We start from the raw sequence: 10827 nt of genomic DNA, 5'->3' as shown, positions 1-10827 counted from the left end.
AGTGAAAATCCTGGAGGTATCTCACCACAGGGTGCTGTTAAATGTGCATACCCCACATCTGTTTTCCAGAGAGCAGTTTGAATTCAGGGAAAGATTTGTGGATATAGGTGTTCAGTGGGAATGGAGACTCTTAATGTCAGCCTCAATTCAGACTTAACAGGGTTTGAACACAGATAAATTCAGAGTATTAAAGAGCAAAAGCTCCCTTCAGTAAAATTGGAAGTATGTAGGGTCCAGCATGTCACTGGGTGGACTAAAGCATGACGCTCTGGTTTTAAAATCAAAAAGCATTATGAGAAATAGTCCAGGAATCAAACCTAATGTCTGAATCCCACTGATTTCAGAGTTCCAAGCAGTCAGAACATTGTCCAATTAGTTTTCAAAATCCTAATGCCATGTACAGACCAGAACATACACCTATGCTCTCAAAGCAGGAATACTCTGAGAGTTTTAGTGCATGGCTTTCTGGAATGCCAGTCAGTTGAAAGATTATTATGATTCTCTACATAAAGAAAAACACTATTTTTTGGCAAAGTGCAGAACTCCCATGTATTTCATCAGAAAGGAGAACAGTAACATCTTGAACAACACTGCAACACAATTCCATGCTGCTGACTGCAGGTGGGTCAGTGGGGTGGTGCTGGTCAGGTTTCAGCACAGTTGTACTCATCAATTTTAGCTTTCTGACATTTTGTCACAAGCACAAGAGAGGGTTAGTGGACACAAAAAATTACAGCATGCATTGCTAAAATAATTCATCTGCCAACGATGTCATATGATTTCTGAAATACATGAAGGCTGTTTTCATTTCCTTTCTTGGCTATAATTATGAGCATGAGCAAACTCACCAGCCATTCATCACTTTTAGGGTTGGATTTCTAAGCAGCTATCACACACATGTGCTGCAAAAAATTTACTACCACTGTTGTGAGATACTAAATCCAGCAGGACTGTGACTGTACATCAAGTTTGCACTGTGTTGGAACCAATTCACAGGAGCATCCAGCAACGGGGGAGGGGGAAAAGAAATTTAAAAATCAGAATGTGCAGTGTTACAGAAGGAAGACAGCCAGCTTGGTTGTCCCAGCTCTGTGACAGATCAGATCCCTTTCCCCAGGTTAATGTCACGCTCGTCTTGCTCCTCTGAATGTGGTATTGCAGAGCTGTAGCAACAGAGCAGCCTTGGAACTTTCCTTCACTCGGCGGGTGTGACAAGGACACAACTCCCTTCAGCGAGGAGGACGCACGGTGCAGGTGAACAGTGACACCTAAAGGCACAAATGTGCTCAAGGCTCCAGCAAGTGTAAACTTCAGCGAGATCTTGAGCCTATAAATTATCTACTTGTTGGATTTCTTCTCCAGCCAGATGGACCCTGGACAGTTCATCGTGGACTTAATGGTCTGGAGCATTTCTTAGATGCTTCAGGTCTAAGGGCAATGCATAGTTCTATTTTTTCAGTAGGTTTTGTTATTTTTTCTTCCCTTTTCCATAGTTTTTCTGTATGGTTGAGTGTAAAAGGGCTCCCTGTAGCCCAGGGGATAACAAGAAAGATGGTCAAGTGAGCAGAACTGAGGGGTAGAGGAGAGTGGTGCTTAAACCAGTTGGGGATGTGGGTAGATTTAGGCACCCTCAATATCTTCAAAACTGTTTGGAGTCCTGAAAGATGCCAAAAAGAATTTAGACAATTATCTTTTATGTATTTTTAACTCTCTGGTCTGTGATCAACTAGAAATTACGTAGTGGAAACTTCTTCCAACAGAACATGCAAAACTGCATCCAAATAGACAACTTGTGTTAGGCTACTCCTCTTCCCTATAGATAGCTCAGCCATCAGACAGCAGGACAGCTGGACAACACTGCCATTTGGGGAAATTCCTTTGCATTGAATTATCTTCAAATCTATGCTCTTTTTGCTTTCTTTTTTGTATTTATGTTCACTTTAACACAAAGGCATTCTCTGGGCAATTTGTGCCTCATCACCCCCACAGTAAAGAATTTCTTCCCAATGTCTAATCTGAACCTGCCCTTTTTCAGTTTAAAGACACTCCCCCTTGTCCTGTCCCTGCACTACCTTGTAAAAAGTCCTTCTCCAATTCTTTTGTAGGCCTCTTTAGGTACTGGAAGGGGCTCTAAGGTCTCCCCAGAGCCTTCTCCTCCCCAGGCTGAACAGCCCCAGCTCCTTCAGCCTGTGGAAGGGTGCTCCAGCCCTCTGAGCATGTCCATGGCCTCCCCTGGACTCTCTCCAACAGGTTCTGAGCTGAGCACTCCCAAGATGGTCCCAGCACTCCAGGTGGGGTCTCACCTATACCACCAGAGATCAACCTTATCCAAATATTAATTAATTAATAATTATTCCTTACCTCTATAACAACTTCTTTAGCAGTGGAAATAGCCAATGACTTCTAGTAACAGGCTAAACTTTCATTTAAATCTGTACAATTGAACCTGCTGCTCCCACTTAGAGCAAGCATTTTAAAAACCACACATCTTGCTTACTGATACAGCTTTTCATATTCTGTTTTATGCTGTAGTGCATTTATTTATTAGAGGCTACTCCACCAGCTCAGGAAATGAGTTCTCTTAAAGATAATAGCATTCAGTAATTATCACATCTCTCATTTCGCCATGTCAGAGAAGCCATTTGAAATGATGATCACATGCAAATTCCTGCTACATTGCCTGCAAGAAGTCTATTACAAGTAAAGAAAAAAATAATATTGCAGCATCAACATTGCAATTTTGCTGTGAGGAGCTAATGGTTTGCACTAACTAGTGAAGTCCACGCAAGAAATTCATATTGTCCTTGATTTGGTGTTTAGGTGGTCTAGAGTTAATGTTCAGGGAGCAGGTACATAACACAGCAAATGCACACAAGAGAACTCTCTTTTTTTTTCTTCACAGAAGATCATTAAGAGGAAGAACAGTCAGAGTAATAACAGCGTAGCCACTAACTGAAAAAATGCAATTCATTCAACAAGCCAAATGAAAAATATTTCCTTACCAAATTTTTAGTAAAATAGAATCCAGCAAGGCCAGTGTCAGGCAGTGAGTTTCTGTCAGGTGCTTCTTTGAGCAGGAATTACCTCTTATCTGCGCAATGTGTGTGTGAGTTAGTTGTACCACAGTGCTTAGTATGTTCAAAGGCAAGTTAGAAAAGTAAATGACATTGCATATAGGCAGCAGTTCATTACAATTAGTGTGGTGTTTGGAGAAAATATCCCTGGAAACATTTTGGCACAATAGCTTCTTTTTTTTTTTTTTTTTTTTTCTTACAACACAACACTGAAATAAGGGTGTATACTTGCCCCCAGGTCCCAGCAATGCAGAGGATATTTTATGTTCTCTTTCCTCCAATCTTTTTAACTGCTGAGGAGCACAATTGTCTCAGTAGTATTAACAGAATCATCTACTACAGTGGCATTTTTTTTTGCAATAATCAACCCAAATGAACTGTTATACTGGACTGATGAGTAGCTGGTTGAAACAGCTCTGACACTACAGGCAATTAGGTTGCTGATGCTGTGTTCAGCATTTTGAGCTGATGAATAAATACCTGACAACCTGACAGCCAGTTTCAGTCATCACTCCTTTAGGAAATACCAAGTTTAATGAGCATAATGAACAAAACAACACCTGCTAATGGGAAACAGTCTCCCTGTAGGCAAGTGGCTGTTAATAACACCAAATCAGAACTTCACCTTCAGCCAAGGTCAGAAGTTGGTTAAATGCCAGGTGTGGTTTTGGAGCTTTAGGCTTTTGTAACCATGTGTAAGATTACTCCTAAAACACAGGGTACACACAGGAATGCACATCAGGGTAAGGAAAAAGGGAGAGCTGGGAGTGGCTAACACATTGTCCCACTTTGTGAATACAGGTGTGATAGTTTTGCACTGCAGAGAAGCAGAGGATTCCCCATCATTCCTCTCCACGGCAGGAGGAGTTCTTTGATTCTCTATGGTGCTCTGTGAACAATTGCTGGTTTGGTGGTTGTGGCCTTTGATGCCAAATAATTTGACTTGTAGGTTTTGCTTCAGTTGGCACATAATATTTTCCCTGAGGCTCAGTAGTGGGAACTGGAATGTTTATTGTCACACAGGCTAAGAACTAGTCCATGCTTTGCCTGTGGGAGACCTCCTCTAACAAACTCGCATGGTTCTGACCTACCCATCCAAAGAGTTTCAAAATTAAAAGACTAAGGCAGGCAGCTCTTAAGGCTGGGAAAGAAAATTACTATCCTTCCACTGAGCAGGACTTAAAATAGCAATTAAAAGGACGAATGTGACAGTGAAAAAGTATGGGAGGTGTATCCTATAAAGTACCCTTTAAAGTTCAACTCTTTCCCTCCATGTTCTCGGCACATTAAAATCTTGTCTTGGCCTTTCAGGACAAAATGCTGTAGGAGCAGTGTTCACTAGTGAGATGCATTACAGGCTCCTCCTCCATCTCAGTCATGGATGCCACAACAGAATAGAGCTAAAACCTCAGTGAGAAAGGGAAATTCAGGTACTTGCTGAATTACTCAGCTGTTTCTGTACCTCAGACCTCATGTGTACATTCTCTTTCACTAACACTACTCACTCAGGATCCCTTCTTCAAACAAAAACTCCTCCTTCACTGTCTAAGAGGAGATTTGGCTGACCAAGGTCAGAATCAATGTCAAGCCTTATACAGAGATGAAGGCTGAGAAAGAAACTCCTTATCTGGTGAGGCTGAAGTGTAATTATTTTCTGTAATGTAACTAAATAAATAGCAGCTCAGATGGTTTTGGCTCATTTTTCTTTTTAACTGATAGTGACGTGGTTTTTTTGGTGTGAGAAGGACTTAAATGCAGTTTCTCTAAGTAGTATGGTGCAAGAGTCTGACAGCTCCATCTTTTTCTCTGCTCCCTGCAATCCAACCACCACCAGATTTTCAGAAAGGTATAATAATTTCAGAAAATTACTTACATGTGTCTTCCATCCTGAACTAATTATATTTTTTAGAAGAAAGAACCAAAAAGGGGCTCTAGATTTAAAAATTTTTCTGTATGAATAACTCCGTATGTAATTTAAAACAAAAGCAAGTCTTTGAAATCAGTCATAGTGTGGACCTTCATGCACTTTCACCTCTCAAGCCCTGCTTTTCCAGGGTATCATTACAATCAAATCAAGTGAAGCTATGTTTGGCAATTGCACTCCAGAAGACAGCAAAGCAAATTAAAAATACTTTGTCTTCCAATGTAGATATACTGGATATAGTCAATTTCTGTGCTGTGGGAATACTCTGGCTTGTGGTAGTAAACATTTGATATGATACCATATTTTCAGCCACTTCCTTTACAAGACAATTGAAGATTGAATAATATACTGAAGAAGAAAACAATTTACTGCCAGGGTTAACTTTATTTTGTTTATTTTCAAATACTTTGATATTGGGGAATGGTATAAAAATGTTGCCTACACTTACTCCAGTGCTTTGATTACAACTGGGTTATTTTAGCTACTGAAATCCATTTACAACCACAAGTCATTTTGTCTTTCCTCCAGACATTCCTCATAAATACTTTTTATACAAAGCTGTGACTTTATTCAATGAGAGATTTGATTAGAATGGAAATAGGAAGGAGCTCTCAGTTAAAAAAAAAAAAAAAGTTTTTTTCATATTTTATTTTGGTCATTTGTTTTCTTGTAGTTTTGGTTAGGATACTAAATATAAATGAAATGCCTAGCATTTCCAACAGTTGGCTGAAGTTTCAACACCACCTGGATATTAAGCCAGGTTTTATTGAAGGAAATCTGAAATTCATTCTGTATTTGGATTAGATTTTTACAAAACTATTGGTGCAAACAGCACAACTTTAAGGTTGTACATTTGCATAATGGCTCTGTTAGCCACAGCACCCTGTGATTCCCCACTTCTCTTAGTTAGAAGTGCTGCAAATCAGAACAGACCATCTGAGAGTGTTGCAAGTTGCAAATTCAGTCTCCAACATTTGGAGCTAAACTTCCTGAGATGGCTATAACTCCACTTAAATCATGTGCAGGAATTCAATCACCTCCCTCTTCCCTGCTTGTTTTTATAAGAAATAAGAGATTGTCCAAGGGGTTGCAAATAACAACACTAAGATGTACATTAAAGTACTTTGTTATGCTGATGATGCAAATAATTTTTTTATTATCCTGCACATAGTCTGAAATAAATTTGCTTGGACCTCCCTGCATTTAAGAATCTGTAAAGTTGGATATCAACTCATTATAAATGATTAAAAGTTAGCTTGCATGCCTACAGAATGGAGAAACAGAGGTAAGGGATTTGTTATTAACTCATTTATGGATGCTGAAGCACGCAGAAGCCAGCTAGAGAATGCAGGTAAATTTAACTACAACAAAAGTAAAAGAGGGTACAGAGGAAATACAGCCATGAAAATCTTTTGTATGAATAGTACTGGAATTTAGCTACACCTTCTGCTCATTGAAACATCACTACATGACCATGGGGTTACTGCTGAAAGCTGCCTGTTCTGGAGTCAGAGGAAGACCGAGGTTTTGGTCACAGCATTCATGTTAATGGTGTGCTGCCTGTGCCAGGAAGGTGCAGCTTCACTGCAAGTACTGGAAACAGATTATATAGAATATAACCCAGGCTAAACACCCAGTCATGCAGAGAGCAAAATATTAGACTGAAAGATTAAATGGCATGCTAATTTCAAATGCATTTGTGAGACTATCTGCTTTTGTCAATTATTTGCCTTAACAATGAAAGAGATGAACAGGGTGAAAAGGAAGCTGCTTTGTTTCCTTCAGACCAGAACAGATGCACATCAGATGCTGCAGTCCTTTGTGGAAAGAAATATATTGCAGTCTGCAACATTCCCAAGAGAAAATGAACAAAATCAGCAGAGTTTCAGATTTCTTTTTTTTTTTTTTTTTTGAACACTTAACTACTTGACTTGAAGTGTCTGTGGAACAGGTTTGCAGTAAAGAATGTTTCTGAGCCAGAAAGGAGTACCTGCAGTGTTAAGGCAGTTACAAGTGGGCAAGTACATTGATACCTGCTTTTGGATATCTGTTTTGCTTGCATTCCACAATAGAAAGCTTTCCAGCAGGGTCATAAAAAATATCCTCTGAGCCCCTTCTTGGGCAATAATTACATAATGTTACTAAGGATGTCAACCTGAGTTTTAGCAGGCATAACTAATCAGTGCAACTCTATTGCCTTCAGTGTATTTGTGGCAGTATCAGTAAATTAACTTGGAATATCTCCTTTCAGAGAAAAAATTGGATTCCATCTTCTAAAATAGAATAATTCTTATAATGTTTCCTATGCTTCATACCATATGTGAACATCAGAAGTATTAGATAGAAAGACAAATGGCATTGGAGTAGACTAATGCACTTCAAACAAAAAAAAAATGCTTTGAAATTATCTCTTCTCTGTATAAAATAAAGTGGATGCTGCACCACTGGTGAAAGCAACTCCCAGCCTGAGTAGGACAGAAAAGAGATGGAAAAAGATGAGCTGGTGGATGGAAATATACAGAATGTTTCAAGTCAAAAGATGAAACAAGTCTGTAGAGAATTACAAGCCCATGAGCAGCAGGCATTACTTGAGCAAAGAAGGCAACCAAGAGTCATCTCATCTTCACTCCTGGAGAAAGAGTGTGGACAAGCCACAGAACTGTAACCTCCCTGGATCTGGGAATGTTTAGGTTCCAAGAGCAGATCACATGGACGTTGCATGTGGGGCACTACTACAAGTCCTTCATCTCCAGGGAAGTCTCCTGCACCATATCAGTTTACACCAGGGAAGGAGACTGAGCTGCAGGAACGTAACAGGAAACCCCTGCTGTAGGTTGGAGTGAGGTGAGAGGAAGTTTATGTGCACAACTCAAATGACAGCTGATTTGCTGATGGCTCATGTATTTAGTGTTTAAGATCCCCATGCTTTGTTGCTTTGCTTCTTAATTTTTGCTCGAGAAAGAGAAAGGACAACTCTTAACCACAAAGGATTTGAGAATTAAAAAATACTTGCCCACAGAGTGAAATTTTGAAGGTGATTCCCTTTTTTGCCTTTTCCAAACTGCATCATAGACAGCTCTGGTCCTCCCTGGTTTTCTTTTGGTAAGTACCTCTCTTCTCAGTAACGTCTTATGCATAGTGACATTCAAAGGACTCCAGTTTAAGGCCCAATAAGAAAGAAAATCTTAGTTTTTCTTACTTGCCATCTACAGGTATTTCTACCTCCCAAATTTGGGAGCCTGCTCATGGAAGAGCAACCACTGCATTTGGCTTGGGTTTGCAGTCACTTGGTCTGCTAGAATAATGTCAAGGACCGAATACCCAAAGTACACAGGCTCATGTTTATTCACACAACTGCTGATCAGACCACTTAAAAAATAATTTCAGAGTTTACATATAGAGAAGTCTTAAATTAGAGGGCAGACCTCTCTGGCTAAACACTTCAAAAACTTTTAAGCTGATGTAGCTTCAATTCTCAGCCTTGTTCCACTACCCAGGTAAGTTTGTTGAATATTGTGACACTGACCAGCCTACTGTCAAAAAGAAGACCTTTGATTCATATTAAAATTGAGTAATGTCAGCTTCTCTTTAGAATAAGGAAGAATTACAATATTGGAACCTCTCAGGCTTTCTTAGAGAAAATGCACTGCTCATATTGGAATAAAGCAGCCCTACCAGCAGGGAATATAAATTTTAAAAACTAATTTTAAAAATACTAATATTTTTCTCCAGGAACAGATAAATTCTGCAAATTTTCAGTGATCTTCAGAGAAAATAATTTTCAATAAGTTATGTTTTTATTCCCACTATTCTACAGCTTTAAAAATATGGGGGTTTTTGCCTCTGGTGATCCCATACCTAACGTATTCCCAGAGTTATCTAGCAATGATAATTTCACTTAGACTAAAAAAAGGAAAAATATATTTTTTTATATTTTGTTTCCTGAATGTGCAGAACATATGGCTAAATTTGCTTGTTTAAATCTCTGTTTGATAAGCCTTAGAGACAATGGGTCTATCTAAAAGTCATAAAGGAAACAATTGAAGCCAGAGAATTTCCTGTAATAGAAGAGTGACATCTCTCCAGTCACATTCAGTGAAGGGTTTGATCCAATAGTACAGCTTAATCCTCTTATTTTAGGCTTCCTTTTAAACTCTCAGGTTAATTAGACATAGATTTGGTCACACTGAATTTGAGTGCGTTCCCCTGAGTTTTTATTTTTTTTTCCTATTAATCTGCTGTCCTTGAAGTTGTCAGGGTACATCTCAATGGACCTTTGGTACATGAGGGTCAGAAAATATGTTGTGGGCAAACATATGCTGTGGACAAACATATGCCTACATTTTTCTCTGTAAATAATGGCAGTTTCCCAATTCTGACCTCAGGTAGATGGACTATGATATGTATCACAGGGGAATAAGTGTTATTTGTAGTTGTGCAATAGCATAATCCAAGTAATAAAAGCATTCTATTAATGACAACTTCTTTTTTTTTTCCCTCCATCTTAAATTGCTAATGTGGTTATTTGCTGTCATGGCATGCTGTATGATTTGGACATATCCCTTCAACATTTTTTGCCTTCATGGTAAGTGTGCCTTTCCTAGAGCACTATTATTTTCTCTTTCCATGCAATGGGATAAATTACATTGAGATGTGGACAATCCAGTCAAATCCTAGCTCAAGAAACAGAAAAGAATCCCTGTTTCCTACTTAGATACTTTCAAAAGCTTCTTTTATTTTAGATTTAGATTATTCTTAACACCAGTGGCAATAAAATACAAAGACTATCTCATGGGTGGCTGTGTTTTCTTTTCACCCAAGCACCACGTCACAGATTGTCCCTTTCAGACACTGGAGTCAGCAGACCTTCCTCTTGCCAGCTGTACACTTCTGTCCCTGTTCACTGATGGCACAGAGTGCTGGGCTTAACTTTGAAAAGAAGGTGTTTGAAGTGCTTGTGGGTTTAATGATGCTATGAAAAGACAGGTACCACATGCTATTGCTTCAGTTCACCCTGCACTTCTCCTATTAATGGATTCAGCAAAAGTTGTGCGGATCTTATGATGCCTGATTGTAATTGACATAATAAGATGCATTCCCTGAGCGTAAAGCAGCTGGACTGTCATTAGTCATGTGATAAGTAAGGACACGTGGTACATTTTGTGCTTGAGTTCTTAAAAATACAAGCTGCCAAACAGAAAGAATGAGATACAGTTTCTTTGGTTTTTTTGGTGGCTCATGCACATTAGGTAGTGTTGAGCCAAAGAGTGGCAACTTCAGAACAGCGGAGGTTACTCAAAAGATCACAACATTCTTATGCTCTGACTGCATTTGTACACACTAAATTTGCTTGCAAATGTAGCCTGAAATGCTCCTTGTGTGCAATGCCCTGTAATTTCTAAACTTGCTGAGTAAAGATTTTATTTAAAAGCATATAGCAGTGGTTCCACCATAAGGAAGTACTTTACAAAGAAGCCCTTTGAAATTTAAATAAGGTAGTCTTCTACCGAACAATCTCCACAGTTGCAGGGAGAAAAGGGCATGTTTTAAATTAAAAAAAATATACAGGACTCACTATGGAAGGTAGTAAAATGAAAATAGATTATTAACTACTGCTATATGTAGCCAGAAGAAAACCTTTCAGAAGAGCAAGGGTCTGATTCCTTCTGACTACCAGCTCTTCTGGAGGAAGAGTGCGGCACTGGGACCCAAAGCTTTACACCAAGTCAGTACTTTGCACCAAGTTTCCTGCATAGCCCTGAATATATCAAGCTATGTCTCAGCTTTTCTTTCTTTGAAATGTGGATAATTTTACTCTTCTATGTGTTG

This window comes from Serinus canaria, chromosome 4, assembly GCF_022539315.1.
Source record: "Serinus canaria isolate serCan28SL12 chromosome 4, serCan2020, whole genome shotgun sequence".
NCBI classification, from domain to species: domain Eukaryota; kingdom Metazoa; phylum Chordata; class Aves; order Passeriformes; family Fringillidae; genus Serinus; species Serinus canaria.
Note: the sequence above shows the minus strand (reverse complement) of the source record.